Genomic DNA, 27,052 nt, shown 5'->3' on the forward strand with positions numbered 1-27,052 from the left:
TCTTTATTGTATTTATATTTCTCTACCCTCACTTTCTTTGCTGCTAACTTTTCTCTTACATACATTTTATTTTGTTGCTCTCCATTTCTTTTACTGTGATATGCAGCAGCAGAGCAACCTACACCCATCCCACTGGCAAGGCCTGGCAGCGCCCAACAGGTGGTAGCAGTAATAGCAGCTGAACCATCTAAAACATCTGGGTCCCAGCCTGCTACAGTTGCCATCAGCTCTACCTGAGCCACTTATGTCAGATAGACCTGCAATGGAAGCTGGTAGAGCTGTACCCTTTTGCAGCAGTGTAAGTAAAGAGGACACATTTGTCAACCATCAGCAGCTGGCAGAGTTTGTGTGAGAGATCAACAAGAGGTTAGATCTCCACACTGGCTATATAAAGAACATGCTAAAGTGACTGAGACACATCCCTGCTCAGCACTAGCACCACCTTCTGGTCCAGGACCCAGTGGTGGCAGTACCCAAGCCACAGTTGGTAGAGAATGCAGCTGTGAACTCCCAATCCTATCTCACAAATCGATGATCCCCTCCCTTTAATATTCATGCACACCCTTATTGGTGTAACAATGCTGCTATCACCATTGTTTTCTCTGTTTGACTGATGTCTTCTTCACCACTTTGTTCCCCTCCCTCATTGTGCTACTCCACTCCCAGTCAGTCATGTCTGTCTTTCCCTGCTACCTAACCTACCTCTTACCACCCTCTTATTTACCTTACTTCCTTCCCCAACTTTTTATTCTCTTCATAGAAAAAAAGGCACTTGCCCACAAAGAAAGTATGTACCGACTACCCAACCCCCATCCTGCTCTTCCTTTGCTTACTTTTATACACTCAGCTTGCTTCTCCTTTTCATCTCATTCCTGTACTCTCATTCCTAACCTTTAATCTGGTCAAAAAGTAAACATACCACACATATTCCCGAAAAGGGGTTCTAAATCACTTATCTTCCTGAGGATATACTCTACTGTACTCGTCAGGTCACATAAAGCACTGTCAATATCCACGTTCAGCTGACAAGATATGGTACTGCTCACTGTATAGGAATAATGGCGTCCAATCTGGTTTACTATCAAAAACCCAAACTTCACAAAAAAAACAAAAAAAAAAAGTCAGTAATATCGAATGGAAACCACAAATTCCTGATTGCTAATTAGGCATAAATGCCAAATCTGCTGAACAAATTCAGCAGATTCGACATTTATGTTGAATATCAAATGTGACGGCAAGCCCCCCTGCACCCCACACCCCCTGCAAACTGTATATTCCAACTCCGAGATCGCACTACAGTGAGGAAAGGGATACATTTCCCAATCCTCACTGTATCGCGGTATCTACACATAACATCCAGTACATATCAGCGAATGTACAGTTGCATTCACTGATATGTACTCTTGCTCTCCCAACATTTGGCAACATGGACATCAGCCAACTGCCATTCATCATGTCCATGGTCACTGAACCCACCATCAACATTTTAATAGTAAACCATCCAATCTATATCATGTCCTATGTAAACGGGCCTCAGCTGTCATCAGTTACTCAAAATGAGATGTGTGCCCTTGCACGGCATTGTGCACACAAGAAATAAGGTAAATCATATGCATTTTGTCTGACTGCTTGCCTGCCTCAGTTTATTAATGCTGTGAGTTATGGAGTGTCAATACAAGGAGTGGACATTTAAAATCTTTTAAATGTTGTATGGATTTCTTGACTTTTCTGTGTCCATTCTGTAAATGTATAGAACTCACTTGCTTTGTGCTTCCCTGGCACCTTCCATGTTACTGCTTCTATGGAACACATTGCTAATGCAGTATTTGGTAAAATATCACTGATGAGGGTAATAGGTTCAAATCCTTCTAGACATATCTTTTTCTGCCTCTATTTTGTAAATGTGTAACTCTCACCTGCTATGTGCCTCTCTGACACCTATACCTCTCAACTGTACAGATTTTTGCAGAATGTACAAATTTTTGCCTCAGATTTTTGGTCTGTTCCTCTTGTTTTTTTGACAAATCACTGGGATGATCTAAAGATTAAAGTCACTAAATAATGACATGTATTTAATTTTCAGACTTCATATCCTTCAGAAAATGCATGTTAACACAAATTCTGTTATTCTAAGAACTTTCTAAGTTTATAAGACCAGTATTTAAAATACATCCCTATTTTTGGGCCATTATCACCCCATTTTGTTGGTCTTTGTCCAGATTTCTTGCTTTAAGAGGTTGAGAGGTATGCCCTTCACTGCTATTGCTTCTGTGGCTTACATTGTTAAGGAAGTATAGGTTTGAGTGTAACTGGATAGAGGTGATGGCTCATATCCACTCAGGGTTGAACACCTATATTTTTCATAACATTTATATTGTAGTGTAGCTACATTGATAAACTCTGATGAAGTCAAGACTGGTGCAGGTCAGTACATCCTGTTACTTTTCTGCATCCCACCTATTCTGAGTTTTACATTGTCCAACTCAAGTACTTCAGAGTGATATCTGTGAGTATGTTTCATGCCCCTTCTTCATTGTGTACAGAACATGCCAGAGGAATAGATTCCTGTCCCAGAGACTTCCCATACTCTGGAATAAACTACGTATCTATATCAAACAAAGCTCCTCATTAGCACTCTTCAAGAAAAATCTTGATGATTGGATGGGAAATAAGAAATTCACCCCGGGGATCACTTCTGTGGCTCTGCTTGACAGTGGCACAGGAAAATAACTTTCTTGGGTGGCAAAAGCCAGGGTATCTTTTTGGCTGGGCCTGTATAAGCCCTAGGGCCGATAGCCTAGTACCTACCTATGAACCTATGAACCTATAAGGGGGTGGCGAAAGCCAACACATTCTGGCTAGGCTTATAAATGCCTTTGGGCAGATAACCTAGTACCTACCTATGAACCTATGAATCTATGAACATGTTAGACATAAAGAAATCACTGGGTTTTTGTTTCACTTTTTTAACTTACACTACCACCATTCTATTTACATGGAAGTCACCGCATATTTTACAGTTCTGGAAACTATTTTAATTTCCATTTTTTTGGCTTGAATTTCTCTGATTTTGTTCTTGGATCAGCTCTCACCTCTTTAACAGTAACTGTAAATGGTCAAGAAAATCAAATGGCTGAACTGCTTGTTTTAAGCTTTTCAATTTTTAGTCCAAGTGCTTGTTTTTATGAGATATAATGCATTGTTTTAACAAGGTGTTTCTTATTACATAATTGTTATTTTATTTCAGTTTTTCTTACTTAATCTCTGTTTTTCACCTAGTTCATGTGTTCTGATGAGGTCTTGTATATTATTAAGATAAAAACACTTAGTATACTAAATTCTGTGGTTTGAAATCTTTTTAAATACGTGTTCCTTATTATACTTATGTCTGTTTTTTAATATATTTCTTATTATATTTATCATGTCTGGGAGACATTGGTTAATGATGTGATGTTCATTTATTTATATTATTCATTTATTTATTTGTCATTTGTTAACTGGTTTAGTCCAACTGAGCCAATGCCCTGTTTTCAGTGGAGACCCAAAGAGAAAAGCTCCAAATATACTACAAACAAAGCAAGTACAAACACAGTACAAATTGAGTATATAACAGTTACAGAAAACAATAAGGTGTAACAACAGCATAAAAAGTTTAAACACGACTGACAGTCTGGTTCTAGAAAACATATAGAGGGAAGAGAGGGATAAACATATATGTTATGTGGAGCAAAAGACATACTGAAGTTGAATTACTTATTCAGGTCTATAAGAACAGTCAGTATCCATGTTACATAAAATTGTATATGGAGTAGTTGTTGATAGTTTGTCATTAGCCTATAGAAGGTTATACTATATATAGACAGAAGAACTATATACATAAAATATATGTACAAAAAAGCTGCCGAGAGCTTCTCATTGGCCCACAAGAAGTCTTTAATAGTCTACAAGGTTTGGAGAGATAAAGATATAAGGAGGGGGGATTAGATTGGTTCCTGGCATGGACAGGAGCAAGAGTTTGCCAGGAAATATTTTTAGTTCTTGTTTGAATCTGTTTATATGTTTGATAGTACAACTATTTGAGGGGAGTTTGTTCAAGGCTTCGGCAGTAGTGCTTTTATATAGTAGTTTACCTATGTTTTTGTTAGGTTTGTAGATGTCAAGAAGGAGTTGATTGGAGCTATGGAGAGAGAGCAAATAGGACTATAGAGGGATACTAGAGAGTAGAGAGAAGGGCAGGCTTATTAATTAAGGAGTAAGTGAATTGCAGCTGGGATAACAGCAGCAAGTGGGGAAATTCAAGCCATTGGAGTTGTCTAAGAGCAAGGCAGTGGTGAGATTTATTTGGTTGGCTGCTGGTGACCAGCTATTCTATTATATGTTTGTTCAAGCTTTGTGATTAAGGTGGATTGTAGATGTTTAACAATAGGAGAGGCATTGAGAAGACAGGGAAGGGGAAATGCCTGTGCCAGAGTGTGTTTGGAGTCAGAAGAAAATTATTTTCTGTTTCTGTAGAGTTTTTGATGTGTCTTTTTAATGCATTGTTGAATATGGAGGTCAAATTTTAGTTGATCATCGATTGTGATTCCTAAAAGTTTAGTGACTCAGCATTGATAATAGTGTTATCAAGAGATGTGATGGTGAAAGTTGTTTTGCGATGGGAAGAGAGAGTTAGGAATGAAGAGAAGGAGATTTTTTTTTTAGGGTTCAGGATGAGTTGGTTATCGGATAACCATTTTTCGATAGTGAGAAATTACTGTGAGTAGTAGACTTCAGGTGAGTGTGTTATCGGTGAAGGAGATAAGAGCAGAGTTGTCAGCATATTGTATAAGGGAGGAGGTGCCACAGGATGAGCTCAGGCTGTTAGTAAAGATGTTGAAGAGAAGGGGCCCTAGAACAGAGCCTTGTGGGACATCTGTCGGGATAGGTAAGAAAGGAGAGCAGCAGGATTTCCATCTGACTGACTGTAACCTATGGAAAGGACTGGAGAACCAGAGCATAGTGGAGGTGGTGAGGTTGGTTGAGATCAGATAGTTTAGTTAGTAGTTTAGAATGAGATACAGTATTGAAAGCTTTTGAGAGATCCAAGAATAGACAGAAAGCCATTAGGTTTTTGTCTCTGACAGAATAGGCAGAAGAGGTTCATAGTCAGAATTGCAGAGCACAGCAATATCAGACGTGTGTCTCTAACATGATTATGTGGTCCAACAAGAAGGCATATAGCATCATGGCAGAAAGGTCAACCATTGCAGGGAGATCACCTCCCACTGCAAGCCTAACTGATGATGAGTTCCTAGCATCCCTGAAGAGTGGTATCATATCTACATGAGAGGGCACAGGTTGCATGTGTGACCAACACTTTTGTGTCTCAGAGGGAGTTGCACTAATGATCATATTGAATATGCATAGAGCAGCAGTGCAAATATGTGGTGTAGGCATGCCATATATATGTTTCCATGGGTATTTCAGGTGTGCAAGCACACAGGAATTGCAGAAGAGGTATATGTCTGTTCTATATCTGTATATTCTCTACCACTGTTTGCATTTACTACACAGTACCTCATGTGTAGCATGTGTATTCTATTTCACTCTGTTCTATTTTGTGTATTCACAGGTTGGAACACTGCCATGGTGACACCTGAACAATCTGTGTTACTTCAGGACAACTGACTGATACTAGCATCTATGCAGGCTGTGATAATGATGCTGAGACAGACCGAGTCACAGTTAGATGACACACAGGTACTGTCCATCTCTTTCTGAAGTGGTCCTTCATCCAACATTCATGGTGAGAGTACAGCCTCTCCCATACATCAGCTACAGATTGTGTGCATGAGCATTCACCGTCCCTGTTGGGGCTTGCCATGACTGAGAGCATCAGCACTGCTCCCATATACCTTTAGCGGAAGCCTACTGCATCCTATGTGGAATTACTCACTTCTCATCTCTGTCACTGGACTCTTTTTATGACAGGATTATCCCTTGCCACAACACTTCTCTTTCTGCCTCCAATGACATGGCCAGCCATCCACATTATGTCAGCTACATGTCATCTTGTTTCCTGGTATCTGTGCAAATAACGACATCTAGGACCCACTCCACCTTCCCTCCTGTGTGGTTAATGTGAAGATGTGTGGTACACAGTGCAGTTTGATTATACACTCCACAGTAGAGCATTTAACACTGCATCAACACTTTGTATTCTGTGTGACACCATGCTGCCACTGTATGCTTGTCATGAGTAGACATCAGTGCTTCACTTGCATGCCTGTGTACCATGGTTGCCGCTGGCTGGGGATATGTGGTATGGCTTCTGCTTACTGTGTTGGCATAACGATATTTCTGACTGATGTAGGATTATTGGCTTAGATAGGGACCACTGTAGCATATTCAGTGTTTTTTGGGATAGATGGCTTGTTTACATGCTTCCAGGTAGTCATATTATGTATTATGTAGCATGCTACAAACATCTTTCGGGCTGTAGGAATGCCCCCCCCCCTTACCACCAGGATGATGTTGTACCAATATACCCCTGTCTTCTCTGTACCATGCTGTGTACACTGAGGATGCACACAGGAGCAGTGCAGATTGTGCATAGCAGAGGGCCACCCAAGAAATGTAAAAAAAAAATCTCTTAGTAGTTATTATGGGTATAGTTTATGACTTTCTGCTTTAACCATTATAGCACAACATAGGTATTTGTCAGTAGATCAGACATGGTCTACCAAGAGGCTAAACTGAGTGCAAGATATCAGAAGGCAGAAGTGAAAGTAGAATGTTGAAATATTATGCTATACCAAATGTTTTGGCATTCAGGAAGTGTGTGTATCTGCAACTGTTTGTAGGTTAGAATTAGAGTAAGGGTCAGGGAACAGGACTGATGCAGTGTTATGTTTGTATACCATATGCCTGTAGTATGTGTCTTGTTTAGTGAGACCCTTATGGAAAGGGTATTTTGTAAGGTAATGTGTAGGGCTGGAGGCAGGCGCGGGGGTATCACATATGAGAGAGGGTGCACAGTCTCAAAGCAGTGTTCTCAATTTCCAAAACAAAGTTTTTCAAGAAATATTTTATAGAACAAGTTAAATAGTTCTTATAAAATCACCCTATGCACTTTAAATAGCTTCTCATAAAAATAAAACATCCTTTATTCTTACAGAACATTAAATAATTTTGTTTTTCAGGGTCAGTACATTAAAATGATTTAGAATAGTAACACTTGTGAAGATGTTAATACTGCTGTCTTACAGCCTTTAGCTGTCTGGTTTAGTTATAGATTGTGGCACCTTCCATGCTTGTGTCCACCTGAGAATTCACTTGGTTCTCCATTTCCGTCCTACATCAAAAAGACATGCAAATAGTGAACTGACCATCAGCCAAACCAACCATACAGGGTTGTGTGTCTTGGACCAGCACCTATTCAGGACTGCTTCTCTGTCTTATGCTTCTTGCTTTTGGGAATAAGTTACAGCTCCCTTGCAACCCTGCAGAGGGTAAAGAAGTTACCTGAATATGTATTTGTGAATCTGCATTTACAGGTTATTATTCATATTTTTGTATAAGCAGGCATTTTCCCCTGGATACCTGAAATAAAATTAACCTATAAAAGAAATGTTAGGTTATTGCTATGCATATTTAATCTTTGCGCTGTTCTAGCTTTGAGATATTTTGGTAGTTTTTTCATCCATCTAAATGACAGCAAGCCATTTGACCATCACTGGTAAAGTATCATTTGTTCTTCTCCAAGTATTATTATTATTGTAGTGAGGCAGTTCATTAGCGAGAAGTTTTAAAAAAGGAACAATGTCTTCTTCAAATAGACTCTTCCACTGTTCACAGTTAGAATAGGCCATTGATGTTTTACGTGGTGAGGTTCTGCTCAAACAAGAATATAAACTTATTTTGTCTTCTAATCTCCATCAGAATAGTCTGGCCTTTCTGAAAAGTGGGTTCTTCTGCAGCCTTTGTCTTAAAATCATAGTATATATTGTCGTACTGTCACTTTGCTCAAAGCCTTCCTCACATTTCATCAGTCACAATTCTGGATTCACTCACTGAACAATTCTTTGTCCATTCACTGAGGGTATTTAATTGTTATATTCATATTTAAATATTAAGCTGTCTGATACTGTGTTTAATGTATGGATCTTCTATACCATAAAATTACATTATTCATTTATTGCTTCCATGGAACAGTTTTTATCATTTCCAATATTCACAATTTTTACTGCACTGTCCCATAAAGCTCCTTTTATAGCTTATTGCTAAAGTGAAGTTGGCTTTCTTTTTGCCATACCTTGTGGCACTCAACACCATCTGAAATTGAAATGGTTGAAGGGTCATTTTCAGTTTTAACTGTTGCTGGTATTATTTCCAAGGATACATATCATAACATGAAAGATTGTAGAGATGATAGACTTTGTAATCAGGTCTCTTAAATACAATATAAAATGAGTGTTTACGTACTAATTACAGGTGTCTGAATAATCGGGTCTCTTAAATACAATATAAAATAACAGTGTTTACATACTGATTACAGGTGCCTGAATACCATTGCTGACATCTGTGCATGCCTCCCTTGGTAACTCATGTATCTCAATGGTAGTGTGTGCTATTCTAATATAGCCATCTTTTTTTTTTTTATCTTTTCAATTAATCCATTCATACATGGGCAAAATATTTTTCTTAACAAATGTTTAGTTCCCACAGCTCCTAACTATGCTTCATCAGTTATCTCTGTCAATCTTTCAGCAGATGGTGAGTGTGATTAGTCTTGTCCCTTTGCAGAAATGCTTTGCATTTAAAGAAACTACTTCTGCTTTGTATTTCAGATCCTGTTTTGACATCTTCTTATGTGTTATGTTATTTATGCACAACATCTTAAATTTGTTGCAATACGGTACTTTCTTTTTCTGCTTCATTTTATTTACATATCAGGTCTCTTGGGATTGCATGTTCAGCAATCATAATTGCATAGTCCCATGCCAGTTTTATAATGACTCTCATATGGGTTCACTGTATGCCTGGATAAAAGGCTACACTATTTTTGTCCATTATCTGCACTACACTGCAAACTGGTGGGACTGCAATCTCTGAGACCAAGAGAATTGAAGGCATGTGTTATATAACTACAGTATCTCTGTCTCACTCACCATCTTACCAGCTTCTTAGAGATGGCTTATTTCTGAGATACAGAGCATTTAAGAACCCCTTGATATCTGAAGCCCTTTGCTTAGAATATTTATTTATTTACTTATTATTGACGTTCGCTTGCGAATAAAGTCCAACTGAGTCACAAGAACCCATTTTCAGCTGAGGCCCAGGGAGAAAAGCTCCACTTAAAGAAAAAAATTCAAACACATTATGTAAGAAACAGCTGAAAAGTTATATATTTTAAAAATAAATCAACAATATTGTAAGCTAGAGATATATTAAAAGTATGCTCCAAAGAGAACAATGAGAAATAGCAAAGTAAACATACAAGTCTGAAGAGTATCCTTTTGGCAATTTATAGTAGTAATAAGTAAAAGTCATCTGCTAAGTTCAATTGTAAATAAAAAGTATGAAAATGATTAGAATAGATTAATATAAATGGGAAGGAGATGATAGGAAAAGGTTGTGTAAAGTGGTAGAGAAGGTAGGAATTCCAGATGAAGATGAAGAAGTGGAGATGGGTACAGAATCTGTACAGATAGGGGTAGAGAAAAGTAGACAAGATTTATGTTCAGCCAGGGGTATAGCATTAGCAAAACCATGAGTTTAGTAGGTGGCCTTTCAGAAGATGCTTGAAAGGATTGTTGATTGCAGTTTTAATAGCCTGTTAAATAGAATACCATTTTTTGGCAACAGAGTAGCACAAAGACTATTTCAAATTGCTTTTTGAAGTTTATAGATGGTGAGAAATTGTTTATCATAAGAATAAAGGGGTCTGTTTGGGTGATGAGGAGGAAGAATAGAGCTTAGTGCAGGATGGGCATGGGGTTTGTAAATTATGTTGTAGGCAGTAACTAGTTGTATAATGTCCAGGTAGTGGGATGGTTCAAGCCAATTCAAACTTTTAAGGCCCTTGCAGTGATGTGTGTAGTATTGTTTATTGACAGCAAACTTAGGAACTTTGTTGTAGTATATCTCAGTGGTAACCTGAATACAAATGGTCACTGAACCTCTATAAAAAATAACATCAACCATATCATGAAACATAACTAACAACCATCAACTAGAACACCACTTGACTCAATACACCTTTAACCAAATAGGCAAACAAGGTGAACCCCAAACTGCACTTTATTGTTAAAAACACATCCAGCAGTTAAACGCTTTCATCCCTGATGGGACTTCATCAGAACTACTGTGAATGTTAATTACCATCTTAAATATCCTAATAAAGTCACAGGACAGTTCAATTAAATAAGTAATTTAAAGTAAATTGAAATTTAAAACACAAGCACTAAAAATCACCATTTTAAAGAGACATAATATCATAAATATATAAAAAATGTAAGTGGATCTATATGTCATCATTCCAACCTTTTGAGTATAAGTACTGGAACAACAGAACAAGCTTAATTTAAACCTGGAGAAACTTGTGCATTCAGACTAAGCTGCCACATAAGTTCCCTAACTAATAGATTTTCCTCTATGACCCTGCCCCTCACATCTCTTTTTAACTGCTCCACAATAGTATATCTACAAGAATGGGAGGGAAAATCCTTAACATGTCTGTAAAGTGTGTTGGACTCTTTATCCTTTTTGATGTCCCTTTCATGTTCATAGATTCTATCCTTCACCTTTCTAATAGTTTTACCAATATAAAAGGCAGGGCACAACTGACAACATGCTGTATAAATTGCCCAGTTGGTTTCACAATTATACCATCCTTTAACTCTAACCAACTGACCATTCAAGGTGACTATATTACCCACCAAAATATATTTACACATTTTACAATGGCCACATCTAGACATACTAAATGTTGTTCTAGTGGTACCACCCCGTTCATTATAACTAGATCCTCTTTCCATCAAGTCCTTAAAACAAGTGTTTTTCCTATAAACTATCACAGGGTTGTCCCCCCAACAGTTTATGTAAATTGGTATTAGATGTAATAACAAACCAATTGTTTTTAGTAACACTTCCTATACTATAAGAATCTCAGCCCATCAATTTATGTTATCATGAATAAACTAGATGACTTTATGAACATCTGTCAGGTAAAACATAACATTTGAAGCATCAAGTTCCTTAATGGCCAACAAGTTCACCAACCATAAGCCATTTTCCTTGGTAGTGGATCTACAAAGTAGTGGTTACTTGGTAGTGGTTTACATTTTAGAGTTCATAGGTTCATAGGTTCATAGGTTCATAGGTTTATACTAGGCTATCTGCCCTAAGGCATTTATAAGCCTAGCCCAAATTTTTGTGGCTTACGCCACCCCTTATATGAAAAAATACTGTGCCCATTAGTTTGTTGTGCCTCTGTCCAGCAGTGACACAGATATGATTCCCGGGGTAAACCTACGATCTCCCATCCACAGGTCTAGATTTCTCTTGAACAGAGTCAGCGAGGTGCTCTGCCTCACATGGACCGGGATTTTATTCCACAGCATAGGGAGTCTCTGAGTGATGAATCTATCCCTCCAGCACGTCCTATTTATATCCGTGCTAAGGTTTAAGTCGCTTGCTCTAGTGGTTTTGGTGGATTTGGATTTTTTGAGGTGGAGCATGTCCATTAATTCCGGGTTGGACATGGCCTTGTATGTCAGGCACATGTCACCTCTGAGCAGACGGTATGTGACTGAATAGAGCTGGAGTTTCTTCAATCTGGCAGCATATGACAGATTTTGGAGTCCCTTTATCCTTTTGGTGAGGAACTTTTGGGGTCTCTCCAATTGCTGCAGATGTCGGGTGAGATACATCCCGAATGGGGCATTGTACTCGATCATTGGTCTGATAAGTGAAGAGTACAGGGAACAATGACCTCACTAGATCTGGATGTGAATCCCTTCATGATCAGGTGGGCAATGTAGAAGGTCTTTCTAACCACTTTAGCAATGTGAGTGTCAAAGAAAGGCCACTGTCAACCTGGGTCCCCAGGTCCCTGATAACCTCTTCTGTGCTTAGTGGATTGCCACCTATATGGTAGCTTGGGGTTACCTTGTTTTTCCCGAAGGGTATGACTATACATTTTTGGCGTTTAACTTCAGGCCATGGCTCTGGCACCAGCTATCTGTTTCCGTGAGTCCCTTCTGAAGGATATCCGTGTCCGATGCACTTTCCACTATGGCGCCCAGTTTGCAGTCGTCTGCAAACTTTGTCAGCCAAAGTCCTCCCATGTTGGCCTGTACTTCTGAGAAGTAGATGCCTAACAATAGGGGGCCAAGGACCGAGCCCTGTGGGACACCACTTGTGACCGGCTTGGAGTCTGACACAGCGCCAGCAACTCTAACCCTGTGGGTTCTGTCCTTAAGCCAGTTTGCAACCCATCTTGTGACATATGGGTTTACATTTAAGCTGGTAAGTTTTTCTACAATACCCGAGTGGGGTATTGTGTCGAAAGCCTTTGCAAGGTCAAGGTAGGCTGTATGGACTGCCTTTCCCTCATCAATGGTCTTGGTGACTGTTTCGAAGAAGTCGATCAAGTTCAAAAGGCATGATCTTCCCTTGACAAAGCCAAACTGGGTCGGGTCCAATGTCTGCAAGTCCCCTATATCTTTGTTTATGAGCTCCATTATGATCCTCTCCATAGCTTTGCAGACTAGACTTGTTAAGCTTATGGGGCGGTAATTACCAGGGTCCGTAGAGGCGCCGCCTTTGTGGAGTGGGACCACAGTTGCCATACGCCACTCCTTGGGCACGTATCCTGTGGTAAGGCTGAGATTAAACAGCTGCCTTATGTGCGGGTTTAATTCCTCATTTAGCTCGTGTAGCACACAGCCGGGGACACCATCCGGTCCCATTGATGCTGTGTTTTAGCTTTAGAGAGAGCAGCTTTCACCTGCGCATTTGAGATGTCCGGGAGGCTACACTCGGCTGGGATAGTTATCTCTCCTTTAGGGGAGAGGGGTGAAGTTTGCACTGAACCTGTCTGCCAGTATGTTGGCAATGTCTGTGGGTTCAGTGATTTTTGTATCATTTTGGACTAATTCTGAGCATATCTGGGAGTTTCCACCCAGGTTCCTAACATAGCTGAAAAAGGCCTTATGATTGTCCTTTGAATCCATGGCAATTTTTCTCTCAAAATTGGCCTTAGTTGATTTTATGAGTGCTTGTATTTTTTACTAATAATGATCAGGGGTGACTTCCCTTTTATGGATTTTGTTCTATCATGTAATAGCTTTCTCCTCTTATTGTAAAGTTTGTTAATGACTGGGGTCCACCAGACTGGACGTTTGCCCTTTGTGGAAAGAGTCTTGGTTTTATTTGGGATTGCCTGATCCATGCAGTCCTGGAGGTGTTCATAGAAGGCATTTGTAAGGGCTTCCGCAGCTTGGGTTGTGGTTTCCTCTGGCTCAGGGGCCTTGAAGGATACCACACCAGTCTTGAGTAGTGTGAAGTTTGCTTTAGAGAAGTTCTTCACTATGGTACTGAGCATTGTCTGAAATTGTTTATAGTTTTTGATTAAAGTGAGCTCTTCTTCATCTCTTCAGCACAATCATGGGAATACTAAAAGGTCCATAAAATGGTTAGTACTTCTTCCTCTGACTGTGCTTCTTCTACAAAATTGTTAATTTGTTGATTTGGTTGAATTTATCACTGGTTTTGGCCTGCACTTGTTAAAGAAATGGCACTTGTTTCTTATTGTACTGCTCTTAGGTGAATGTATCAGTATTCTGATATTCCCTAACCTTCTGTGATACTGCAAAAGCTGTTCTGAGTTTGCCAAAATATTTCTAAGTTTTACAAAGTTTTTTGGGGGAGCAGAGGGCTGATTCAACCCATCCAAGTTGGGACCTGCTGGTGTGTGTTTATCTGATCAACCTGTAAAACTCCTTCAACTTGCTGGTATAAAAGTCTTACATTTTTGTGAGATTGTGCTTATTTATTCAGAGCTTCCTTGTGCCTGGCTTGGACACCTGTTACTACAAGACCTTGGGCTGCATCTAAAACCATTTGTGGACCTACAAAGCTGAATTTTTTTTTCACTTGCTCTATCTGTCGCAGTGCTATTTATCAGTTCTGTGCTGCATGTATTGATTTTGTTAAATTTATCAGTTTTTCAGCCTGCACCTGTTAAAGAAATGCCATTTGTTTGTTACTGTACTGCTCTTATGTTGTTTTAACAGTATTCTAATATTTCCTAACCTCCTCTGACACTGGAAAAGCTGTTTTGAGTTTGCCAAAGTTCTCTCGAGTTTGCCATTAAGAGGTCTTTATTCTGTACTCTGGTGGGAGCAGATGGCTGAATTAATCCATCCGAGTCAGGAACTGCAGGTGGAAGGCTTATTGTGTGTTTATCTGAGTGACCTGTGGGCTTGAATGTGTAAAAGTCTTTCACCCTGCTGGTATAAAAGCAGTTACCAATGTCTTGTATATAAGCAAACACAAAAAAAGCGAGCAAGATAGTTTCACCGTTTAATATGAGGCGAAAAAAACGGACATAAATGTCCTGCTTCAAATAATGATACTCATACTAGTTTCGGCACCAGCCTTCATCAGTGAGTAAAAAAATGTTCAAAATCCAAAAACAGCGTCAGTATAAATACTATTCTGAACCAATAGAAAAACAGACATTCTCATCAGGCTCCTGAAACAGATTTAAAGTAACACAGCAGAATATATATGGAAACATATTACTATAAAAGTATGCTTAAACCAAATGATCATACCTAATTCCAAATAATCCAAGACAAATCAATAAATGATGTTTGCCTGCATAATAGAAAATATTTGTTGATAATGGTATTGTATTAGGTATGAAAATAAATGGCATGAATACAATGTGTATGGCTATATGGTCAAAAATTGACTGTCATGATCACATGATTTATAAATGGTCATTGAGACCAGGAGGAAATAGGGCTCCAAGATGTGTAATCCAATATCTTTCTTTGTGGTTTAAGATACCTTGCCATCCTGTCTGATTTTGCCTGTTACCTGTAATTTTGTCTATAATAGTAAACATAAACCTAGCACTGGGATGTTTAACTGTATGTAAATATAATGCATTGGATGTTTTGTGATTACGAATATCACTGCGATGTTCCCGATTCTAATTAAGTAATGAGCGTGATGTTTTGCCAACGTAAAATGACTTGCATTGGCATGTAGCCAGATATATAACCCAGCTAGTTGAACAATTGCCAAAAACCCTAATGTCATATACTTTACTTGTATTGGAACTTGTAAATTGTTTTAGCTGATTGACTTGAACACAAGATATACAATGTCCACATCTGAATGTTCCCAATAACTCATCCCCCATGATGGTTAGTTGTTTATATTTAGCTGCACCACTTTCTCTATGCTTATAGTGGGAAAACAAAGTACCCAATGTTTTGCCACGTCTGAATGAAAATGAGCACTGATTATCCAGGATACCCCTCAGAAAATCATTCGCTAATAAGATGTTCCAATTGTTGTTAACAGCTTGCCTAACTATTTGATGGTTTTTACCTAGGGTAGTAATTAATCAGAAAAAGGCCCAGATCTATATTAAAAAACAGGGACCAATTTCACACCAGTACCTCAGGGGAGGAGTCATCTAACACTGACAGTGAATATGCCAATACTGTCAATTCTCCACTCAATAAGAAAACCAACAGTCAACACCCTTTAGATATGGTAGGAAATCCAGAGGGGGGAGGAAACATAGAAACAAACATATCTACGGATTCCATGACGGGACTTATACAGGCATTACTGAAGTAACCACACAAGTTTTTAAAAATGTTTTGAATCTATCAGACCATGTACTTACATATGAACAGGAACAAGTTCTAAATAAAGGGTTAAATTTTGTTCCCAGCTTTTTTTCTGATGAATACCAAACTTCATTAGATGTCATTGATTTTTGTCGTAGACTTAATCTTAAACTGTTTTTTTCTGAACAGGACAGTTCCAATATTCAAAGATCTACTGATTTCACGTTCCATAAATCCACCTTTCAGCCGCCCATGAATAAAAATGTAGCCATTTTTCAACAAGCGGTGTTAAAAGATCTACATTTTCCCCTTTTTGAAGCTGCTACTAGTAGGGATAATGTCACCTCTGCAGAAAGGGTGGCTCTATCGGAACTTAGAATATAGCAATTCTCCAAGCAGATAAGGGGGGTGCTGTAGTGATTTTGAATATGGACTATTATGTGAATGAGGGTTTACGGCAACTATCTGATAGACATTGCTATATGAAAATGGGGATTGATCCCACCATGCAATTTAAGAAAGAGATTGATCTATTCTTACAATCTGCATTGGAGGAGGGTATCATCACGTCAAAAACTGTTCAACACTTACAGGTCAAAGATCCGGATAGACAAATTTTGTATTTACTACCGAAAATACATAAATCTATTACACATCCACCAGGTAGGCCTATTGTCCCTGGCCATGGTTCCCTTACTGAACCATTGTCCGCATTTCTAACCCAATTTCTCAAACCCTTGTTGCCACAAGTTAGAGCAAGAATCCAGGATACCACACAATTTTTGCAAATTATTCAGGACAGTCAGCTAGAGCCCCACTGGATAATGTGCACTTTGGATGTAAAATCTCTTTATACCAGTATTCCACATTGGGCCGGGCTTCAAGCTGTAGAATATTGGCTGGTCAAAGCAGAACTTTATTCTCCGGGTTTCAACACTTTGCTTATTTGCTTAACAGAACATGTCTTGACCAAAAATGTGTTCTATTTCCAAGGTGATTGCTATTGGCAACTTCAAGGTACGGCCATGGGGGCTTCTTTTGCCCCCATTTATGCAGATCTTTTTATGACCTACCTTGAGGAATGCCTGATTTACAATCCCCTACACAACATATATCTTGTAGAAATAGACATATGGAGGAGATATTTAGATGATTGTTGGATGGTGTGGCGTGCGGATGCTGATTATCTTCAGGAATTTTTGGAACATCTCAATAATAACATTTGGGGGATTGAATTTTCTGTTACATTTCACAGGGAGATGATAACGTTTTTGGATGTCACTGTGTATCGTAACAGTGACCATACACTCAATACCAAAATCCATCGGAAATATCCCCAGTTTAATACCTTGTTACATGCCAAGAGTATGCATCCACGTCACACCATCCGGAACATCCCTAAATCTCAATATCTGAGAATTCGGAGAATTAATTCTTGTCAAGAGGATTATACAGCTGCCAAAGCTGATTTAAAATCCAGATTTTTGGACAGGGGTTATTGTATTTCTGACATTGAATCTGCTAGGATTTGGTCAGACAAGCAGGAAAGAAATACATTGTTGGAATACAGGGACAAGAGTGAAAATCTTAATAGCCCAAACATTAGATTAATTACTACCCTAGGTAAAAACCATCAAATAGTTAGGCAAGCTGTTAACAACAATTGGAACATCTTATTAGCGAATGATTTTCTGAGGGGTATCCTGGATAATCAGTGCTCATTTTCATTCAGACGTGGCAAAACGTTGGGTACTTTGTTTTCCCACTATAAGCATAGAGAAAGTGGTGCAGCTAAATATAAACAACTAACCATCATGGGGGATGAGTTATTGGGAACATTCAGATGTGGACATTGTATATCTTGTGTTCAAGTCAATCAGCTAAAACAATTTACAAGTTCCAATACAAGTAAAGTATATGACATTAGGGTTTTTGGCAATTGTTCAACTAGCTGGGTTATATATCTGGCTACATGCCAATGCAAGTCATTTTACGTTGGCAAAACATCACGCTCATTACGAATTAGAATCGGGGAACATCGCAGTGATATTCGTAATCACAAAACATCCAATGCATTATATTTACATACAGTTAAACATCCCAGTGCTAGGTTTATGTTTACTATTATAGACAAAATTACAGGTAACAGGCAAAATCAGACAGGATGGCAAGGTATCTTAAACCACAAAGAAAGATATTGGATTACACATCTTGGAGCCCTATTTCCTCCTGGTCTCAATGACCATTTATAAATCATGTGATCATGACAGTCAATTTTTGACCATATAGCCATACACATTGTATTCATGCCATTTATTTTCATACCTAATACAATACCATTATCAACAAATATTTTCTATTATGCAGGCAAACATCATTTATTGATTTGTCTTGGATTATTTGGAATTAGGTATGATCATTTGGTTTAAGCATACTTTTATAGTAATATGTTTCCATATATATTCTGCTGTGTTACTTTAAATCTGTTTCAGGAGCCTGATGAGAATGTCTGTTTTTCTATTGGTTCAGAATAGTATTTATACTGACGCTGTTTTTGGATTTTGAACATTTTTTTACTCACTGATGAAGGCTGGTGCCGAAACTAGTATGAGTATCATTATTTGAAGCAGGACATTTATGTCCGTTTTTTTCGCCTCGTATTAAACGGTGAAACTATCTTGCTGGCTTTTTTTGTGTTTGTTCCAAGGTTGGTTGGCCGAGCAGTCGTACGAGTGAGGGCTTGTGTTTGATTGTATATAAGCAAACCTTTCCAGTTTAAAATCCTCTATAGGAAATATTCTCCATAGTCTCTCATTATTCATAGCAGCTCAAAGAGCTGCCAGTGTGGTCACAGGCAGCACCACTGCAGGTTATCTTATAATATACTATTAAATACTCACAATTATACCTTTGAGTGACTCTCCTCTACTCCTTTACTTCTACTGAGGATCTGGTATAATGGATAGGTACTTCCCTGTCTTCTGTTTCTGGCGTAGTGGATGTGGGCATCCTGAGGCAGTGTATTAACTGCTTCATGTTTACTAACAACTATTTACTTTTAGAACAGACAAACACAGGGTGTGAGAGATGCAGATACATAATATCATTGGAGGCAAAGCTCTCATATCCAAACACAAAAAATGCAAACTAGGCTGTCAGCGTTACACCCAAAACACTCACTACCAACAGTAAGGAACAAATATATAGACCCACATATGAAGAGGTACTCACATGTAATCTACTCAAACCTCCATGATCTCCTAAATGCATCTCTCAGTGGCTCCATGAACACTCAAAAAAGACCTCACCTCACCCAGCATATAACTCTGAAAATCATAGTAGCCCCACTTCCAGGCCATAAGGCAACACACCGCACAACCAAACATTCTAGTTATTGAAGATTCCATTGTAAGACATACTGATTCCCTCTTACCAGGAGAATATCACAGTGAGCTGTCTGTCTGAGGCCTGGATCTACTTGATCACACATGCACTTAGGTATTTAAACCACAAGTACCAGCATGGCATAGTCATAGTCCATGTGGGCATAAATGACCTAAGATGTACCTCACTGGACTATATAAATAGAGGCATAATGGAGCTCTCTAAATATGTGGCCCAGGTGGTATGAATTTAGCCTTAAGTAGCATCCTTCCTTTACCAGTGCTGATTCCACAGTACCAGCAAAAAAATGACTGACTTCAACAATTGGCTTAGTTTCTGGTGTCACAACAAGGGGATCCAATATCTGTCAGCCAGGGGAGACATGATTGATAAACCACAATGCTTTGCTAGACATAATTTGTACTTATCACCACATGGCTGCGAGATACTGGCAAAAAGTTTATCTATCCCCTTTTTTAGGCCATGTCAAGTTGTTAAACCCTCCAACATAACAAAAATCACTTACAACTACTTAAAGGTACTGCTGCTTAATGCTAAGAGCTTAAAAAAATCACTTCCTGGTAACACTCTTCACCCTGGAGAATGCAGATATATTTACAGTCATGGAAACATGGTACAGAACCATAGAAAGCACCCTGGCTATCAAAGGCTACAATGCCTTTCACACATTTCGATCCTCCTTAGCTCTGGATAAAACAAAGGAAGGTGGTGATATATTGTTCATAAAGTACAAGTTTACTGTTGGACTGGTACAACAACATGACTCTCTTGAGCTGTTGCACGCCCAACTAACCATAGATGCAATTATCATACCCTTGCTAGCCACAGATCCCCTAACATTAGTCTGATAAACCACAACTCCTACCTAAACCTGCTAGAATCTTTTCACCTTCAGCCCTAAACCATACTTATGAAGACTTCAGCTACCTCTCCATAACCTGGGACACTTATGTGATGTGACATCTCTGGGCCAGTAATCAAGAAATGACAGGGACGTTCACTTGGAATAAAAATAGATACATATAGTATTCCCAGATGCAGCTCTCTGCATCAAGCACAATTTCCCTTAAGAGCACACAGGGAACACAGACTGGATGTCTCCTTGTTTCCCTCCAGGTCCTCAATAAGACTCCCCACTGGCACAGCTAGAGAGTTGACTCCTCAACCGAGTGTCCGAGCCAAGTCCTCCAGCACCCTCTCTGTAAAACCAGTGCTTTGTGTCCCTGCTCCAAACAGCTGACACATACACAGAGATTTGATTTTCACATACACACACACACACACACACACACACACACACACACACACACACACACACAAAACACACGCACACATCTGGGAAAGTCTGGCACAGATTTATTAGCTATACTCCCTTTTGTCCAGGCTATAAGGTAGTTACTAGCACCAGACACTCCAAAGCTAGCTACTCTAAAGCTCTTACAAAGGTTCCCAATTATAATGAGTGAAATTAATATTAGTGCAAATGGTAGTGTTTTGACCAAAGCAGTAAGGCTTTCAGGAGTGGCCACAGAGTCACCAAATAGATATGGATACTCTGAAAGGTTAACATTCTCTAAAGGACCAGCCACAATGAAAAGTTTAAATATATTTAATAATAAATAATAAAATAACTTGAAAATACTAAATATCTATTTACAATAAACACCAGAGTTTCAATCACAGGAAATATTAAAATAACACAGATACAAAAAACAGTACTTAACTAATTTCACTATATTTTCCTGACTGATTTAAAGGATTGCTATTTCCCGGTCACTTACTAGAACAAGACATGATCAAGTAGGTGAGGGGTCCTTCTATCAGGTTTCAAAAACAGAGTGCTCAGAGACATCTCATTTAGTATTAAAACATCATTTTTGTCTTGGATTATAGAATGACATCACACACATCTGGTCATCTGTCTTATGTTTCCTGTACTACCTCTATTACTGGACACTGAACCAGAATCTCACACATATGTGTTGCCATACATATAGGTACAACTTTGCTAAGATCTGTCACTGCTTCTGGAAGTCATAAAACACTTCCACTCTTCCTACAGGAGCTAATATGCTATTCTCTGGCACAGACATTTCATCTCTGGATTCAGTCAGAACTATAAGATACATTTTTTAGCCTAAATTAAGTAATTTATTTTCTTACTATTTTTCAAAGTTAGCTGGACTGAGATTAACCTCTTCTCTTCCAGTATCCTCTGTTAAAACATATACATTTAATCAGTTACAACACACTCAGGACCCACTGTAGCTATATGTTTAACACAAGCAGCTTTACAAATACATTTTTCAACACAAGCATCTGTACAAATCAGTTTGATATACAAATGACATATAATTCTTTACAAATTTCCAGCTTGCTGTGCTGGCATATGTTGCACATCCACTGCCTTACTTCTCCTGGCATAGCTGGCAATACCAGACATTTTCATATCTCTCCTCCCTTTGAAGACTCAAGCTAGTTTTTCAAGTCACCCTTGAGAAACATTGTTTGAGAGGAATGAGACTGTCTGGGAATACATTAACCCATACCCTGTGTTGAGAACCCATCTGCATTGGCATTGTCTACCCCACTACAGTGCTGCACTGTCATGTTATATGTCTGCAACTCTAGCCTCCACCTTAGTAACTTGGCATTTTGCTGACTGAGTCAATGTCGCCATAGATCCTCCTCAGACTCCTCCTGCCATCCACTGCAAATACTCAGCATCTGAGTCTTCCTATCATGGTAAGGCTTCATCATGTTAACATGGTACAATTTGTGCCCCTGCCTCCTGCCTAACAGTTCTACCATGTAGTTATCATTGACCTTCCTTACCACTTTGGAGAGTCTCTCTAAAGCTGCCTTTAGCTTATTGTGTCTGACAGGAATGAGCACCATAACCTGCTGTCCCACAGCATGCTCTTGGGCTTGGGCATTCCTGCAATACCAGACCTTTTTCTGCTATTGGGCTCCTGACAGGTTCTCCTGGGCCAAGCCCATGAGCTCCCTAAGCCTTGTCCTGAGGTTTAGGACATATACCACAACAAACTCCTTGTGGAATTCAGCCTCACCCTCCCACTCATTATGAATGAAATCTAAAGGCCCCTTCACCCTTATGCCCATACAACTCAAAGGGTGAAAAACCTATGAATTCCTGTGGTACCTCTCTGTATGCAAAGAGCAGGTGGGGCAAATATTTGTCCCAGTCTCTCTTAAACGGCTCTGCTCATGCATGTAGCATGGTCTTTAGTGTAGAGTTTAACGTCTTCACAAGACCATTAGTCTGGGGATGGTAGGGAGTGGTCTTTAGGTGCTTTACCCCACAGACATTCCACAGACAAGCCAGCAGGTCTGGCAATAAACTGGCATCTCTGTCAGTCAGTATTTCTCTCAGGAAACCTACCCTGCTGAAAATATCTAACAAAGCATTTTCCACCTTCTGTGCCTCAATGGAGGACAGAACCACCACCTCAGGGTGTCTAGTAGCATAATCTACTACCACCAGGATATACCTTTTTCCTGTGGAACTTTGGGTACTCAGAGGGCCTACAATATCCATAGCTACCCTCTGAAATGGCTTCTCAGTCACTGACAGAGGCATCAAAGGAGCCTTGACCATGTCTCCTGCTTTGCCTACTTTTTGGCACTGCTGACATGTCCTGCAGTACCCTGTTAGAGCCCTTGCAATCCCAGGCCAATAAAAGGTCTGCATAATACATCTCTTGGTATGCGTTATGCCCATATGACCTGCAAAAGCAATGTCATGGGCTATGGTTAGAAGTGCCAGACAGTAGGGTCTAGGCACTACCAACTATTGTATTATCTCACCCTATAGCCCTCCCTCAGGGGTCCACTCCGTACACAGTAACTCTTTGTTCCAGTATACAGACTCCCCTTTTCCTTGGAAGTTAGGTGCCTCCCTAGCCACTCCTTCAGCTTCATAGTGTAGGGTCCAAGAGCTAAGCCTGTCTCAACTCTACAATTGTGATCCTTCTTAGATCCCTTTCCACAGGAAGTCTGGTATTCTCTGACAGCAGTGCCTCACTGTCAGCCTGGGCACTAACACTCACTTCTGCACTTGCAGTTACTCTGTCCAAGGGAACACCAGTACCTACCAGCAGCTGTGGCTCACCTTCAGGCTCACTGCTACAAGGTAGCTCCCTCCCTGAAATAACCACTTCACCAACCCTGGCTTCAGGTGTGGGGTTTGTCTGGGTCTCCCCCAGACTACCAGCCCCACATGCCAGTCTCTAAGCTTGACTGTGTGTGTAACTGCATGCACACAAGGTACTGCATTATGAAAATCATTCCCTATCAAGACATCTGCAGGGATCTCCTCAGACACACCTACTTGCTTGCTTCCTTTTCTACCCTCCCAGTCAAGGTGAACCTTTGCCAAAGGCATTTAGAATGGGGTCTCTCCTAAAGGTCTGACTAGAGTGATCTGCCTAAGCAAGTACTGCTCCTCTTTACCCCTGTTGTCTCCAGACAACTTACCACTGGCATACTGTTATTCCCACTTGCTGGCACCCCACCTTTTGTTTCCCACATTGCTTCTATGGACATCTATATGATACATGGCCCACTGGTTACATTTAAAACAGTTAACCCTTGATCCTGGCCATGTACGTGAACTATTGGCATCCCCTGTTACTGGTAGACTCTGTTGGAGTGGTTTTGGTTGCCCACCATGGGTTCCCTTATATCCATGTACAGCATCATATACACAAATAGTGGTTGCATCACAGGCTGACATAAAAAGGCTGGACAGGTGGAAAAGTCCAATGTTTATAAAAGCTATGTGAGGTATGAACAGCTTTAAGCCTTGTTTTTGTGTTCACATATCAATGGATCAGAAGTACATCTGAATAGTGGGTTATTCATTTATCTAAAGGCTTAATTATTGGGTACAGGGCAGTTTGGGCAGAATCAAGGTTTTGAAGAGGCAATGTGGTAAGTGGTGTAGAGCATGCAATGGCACAGCTTAGGGTGTTGATGCAGCAAGCAGTCAGAATAGGCTGCATTTGGGGATAATGATATTTTCAGCTTTCAATTAAGGATCTGGTTGGTTTGATTATGCAGAAGATAAATTAAATATGCAAGTGCTGGTCACAGACTATTATTTGGTGTTCAGAATTAATACAGAGAAAGAAGTAGAGAGGGCTGAGCCCACTAAAGAAGATGACAGGATGAGGCAGGCAGGCAATAATACTATGGATAAGTTATTAAGGAACTTAAGTGGGGTGCACATTCCTCATCCTGGTATTTAAGTCAGGTGGCCAGATAGGTATGAAGAGGATGGAATTTATTTGTCAGAGGGTGGTATGCATGTTTTCTATACAGTATTATAAGTAGATTTAGCTTGAAAGGGCTTGCACTTAAGAGTGATAGAAGATGTGTTTGGCAGAAGGGAGAAATAATCCTTCCTTCTGTGGCAGAAGGAAGAAAAGGTATGGGAGACCACAGGAAGTGGGGAAGGTCTCAGGACTCTTTATCTGGACATTCCGCAGGCCAAGCAGCCCCAAGATATTGTTGCCAGCAGAGTAACTAGCCTCCTTGGCAGATTGCAAGACATACCAGAGGAACTGAGTTAAAAAATTTATGCTTTGGGCAAGACTAATAAGAAGGACTGGGTATCAGCAGTGCTGTCTGTTGCTTTGTAGTGTTTAGGGCACTGCTATGAAATAAAGAAATGGCCTACCTGAAATTCCTGCCTTGCACTAATATCTCCAAATAATTGGCTTCAATTGGTAAGGGTCATTGGCAGTGACTGGCCATTTACCCACCCAATGCCTTTGTGTGTTTATTAAAATATAATGAAAATAATGTAAAATTATAGACATGGTGATGCAAAAATGATATGCAATGTGCTGAACTGGTCATGTAAGTGTTGTTCATGGTTAATATACTATTGTGTATCAACAGTTACAGGTAAAAGTGCTTTGATAGATAATGAAAAATGGTTGTCAATTTAGTAAGGGGCGAGGAAAGCTGTACCAATCTCAGACAAATAGTTTGCTTGTGCTGTCCAGATGAAGTAAGACATATTTTTCTACATAAGCAATCTAAGGGGTGCAGTGATAGTGTTAAGATTTTTAATGAATACAGAGCTGTAGATAACCCTTCCATGGACTTATTACTTCTTTAACACATACAGAATGAGTCAAATATCTAACCCAACTGTAAATGAAATACTGATTATTGTAAAGGAGACAAACAATGGAGGCATGGTCTTTAAAAAAGGAAAGAACTAAATTAAACAGAAATGAATGAAACTTGTGGTGACAATTCATGCTGAATAATGTTCAGGAGGAGGAGTGATGTTTAAGGAAAAGCAGGAACTAAGCCATTTATGTAATGTTGAAGTGAATGATAGTTAAAAAACATATACAATGCATAATGGAAATGGAACACATTAATGTGGTTTATTTTTCTTTTCTATTAACGTATGCTCACCTATGTCTTAAGAGAAAATTTAATAAAGGTATTTAAAAAAAAGTGGTTTCATGCCATAAAAATGACTTTACATTTTCTAGGTCAAGTGACAACTTCCTACTTGAAAAAAAAAGTCCACACAATCCTAGAACATTATCTTTTATTCTGTCCAATACACTTTTCAATAACTCATTGTGCTTTTTTTCTATGTATTGCATATTATAATAACATTGTAGTTTACAACATTCTGATTGGCTGCATCATTTGTTATCACATGCCTGAAAAACTGCCACCTGCTGAGTCTAAATCCAATTACTTGTTCCTTAAATATTGTTAATTTTTAGGGAAATTCAAGCTGACAGCAATCTTACCTTATGTCTTCTTTGCTAAACACACCTGTGCCACTCACCTCACTTAAGTAATTTGTAATAGATACAAGGTGCCTGTCCATCCACATTGTTCTTTTAGATATTCAAATATCACAATAAATCATCACCTTAATAAGTTTCCTAAGTTTTGGGCAATAGCTATGGAAGAAATGAATGTGTTGTAGCAGGTACTTTTTCAGTCTTTTTCAATAATGACCAGCATTTTTAATTTCTGAAATGTGGGTCTGTTTTGTGGAACAGAAATTTGCCACATCATAGCAACTTGCCCAAATTTACAGATCCCAAAAATTCTTGACCAAGATAATCATGGGACTTTTCAGCTACCCAAATAAACTATCTGGTCTCTTCCTACATCCAGCTTCCTGCGAAATCCTTTGTGGTGACCAATGCTTAGCCTCTCATGCCACAAAAGAACCTCCCTTATTTCACCTCCTTCATCTTCATAAACCAATCCTTCTTTAAATACCTGCACCAAGAGCCTTAATTTCCATTAGTAAGTAGAAGGCAGTGGCAGGATAGGTTACTAACAGAGAACGCTTATAACCTTTGGAATAAGCTTCCTCTGCACAAAGACAATAGTGCCACAGCCACTTCCAAAGTTAATTTCAATGAAAGGATAAGTTTTTATAAATTTACTCCTGGGACACCCTCCGTATCCCTTCTTGAAAAAGTGATGAATACATTGGCAACTGAAGCATAACAAACCCAAGAGGGGGAGGGGCATTGATTCATCTAGACAGACTTTTATATGATCTTCATGACTGCAGATTCATATCGGTAGCTCAACAGCATATGCCCTGAATGCAATAACTCCAAATATGTTTCATTTTTAGTGAAACTCGGCTTAAATGTCTTTTTTTTTTTTCAGAGTGAAATTCCTCCTGCACCCTTCCATGTCGGGGGAAACCCTGAACATAAATATACCAACTTTGAGGTAACACAACAGTGGAGAAACAGGAGATCTTT

This window comes from Protopterus annectens, chromosome 10.part0 (genome assembly GCF_019279795.1).
Source record: "Protopterus annectens isolate FY-2018-M chromosome 10.part0, PAN1.0, whole genome shotgun sequence".
In the NCBI taxonomy this organism is placed as follows: domain Eukaryota; kingdom Metazoa; phylum Chordata; order Ceratodontiformes; family Protopteridae; genus Protopterus; species Protopterus annectens.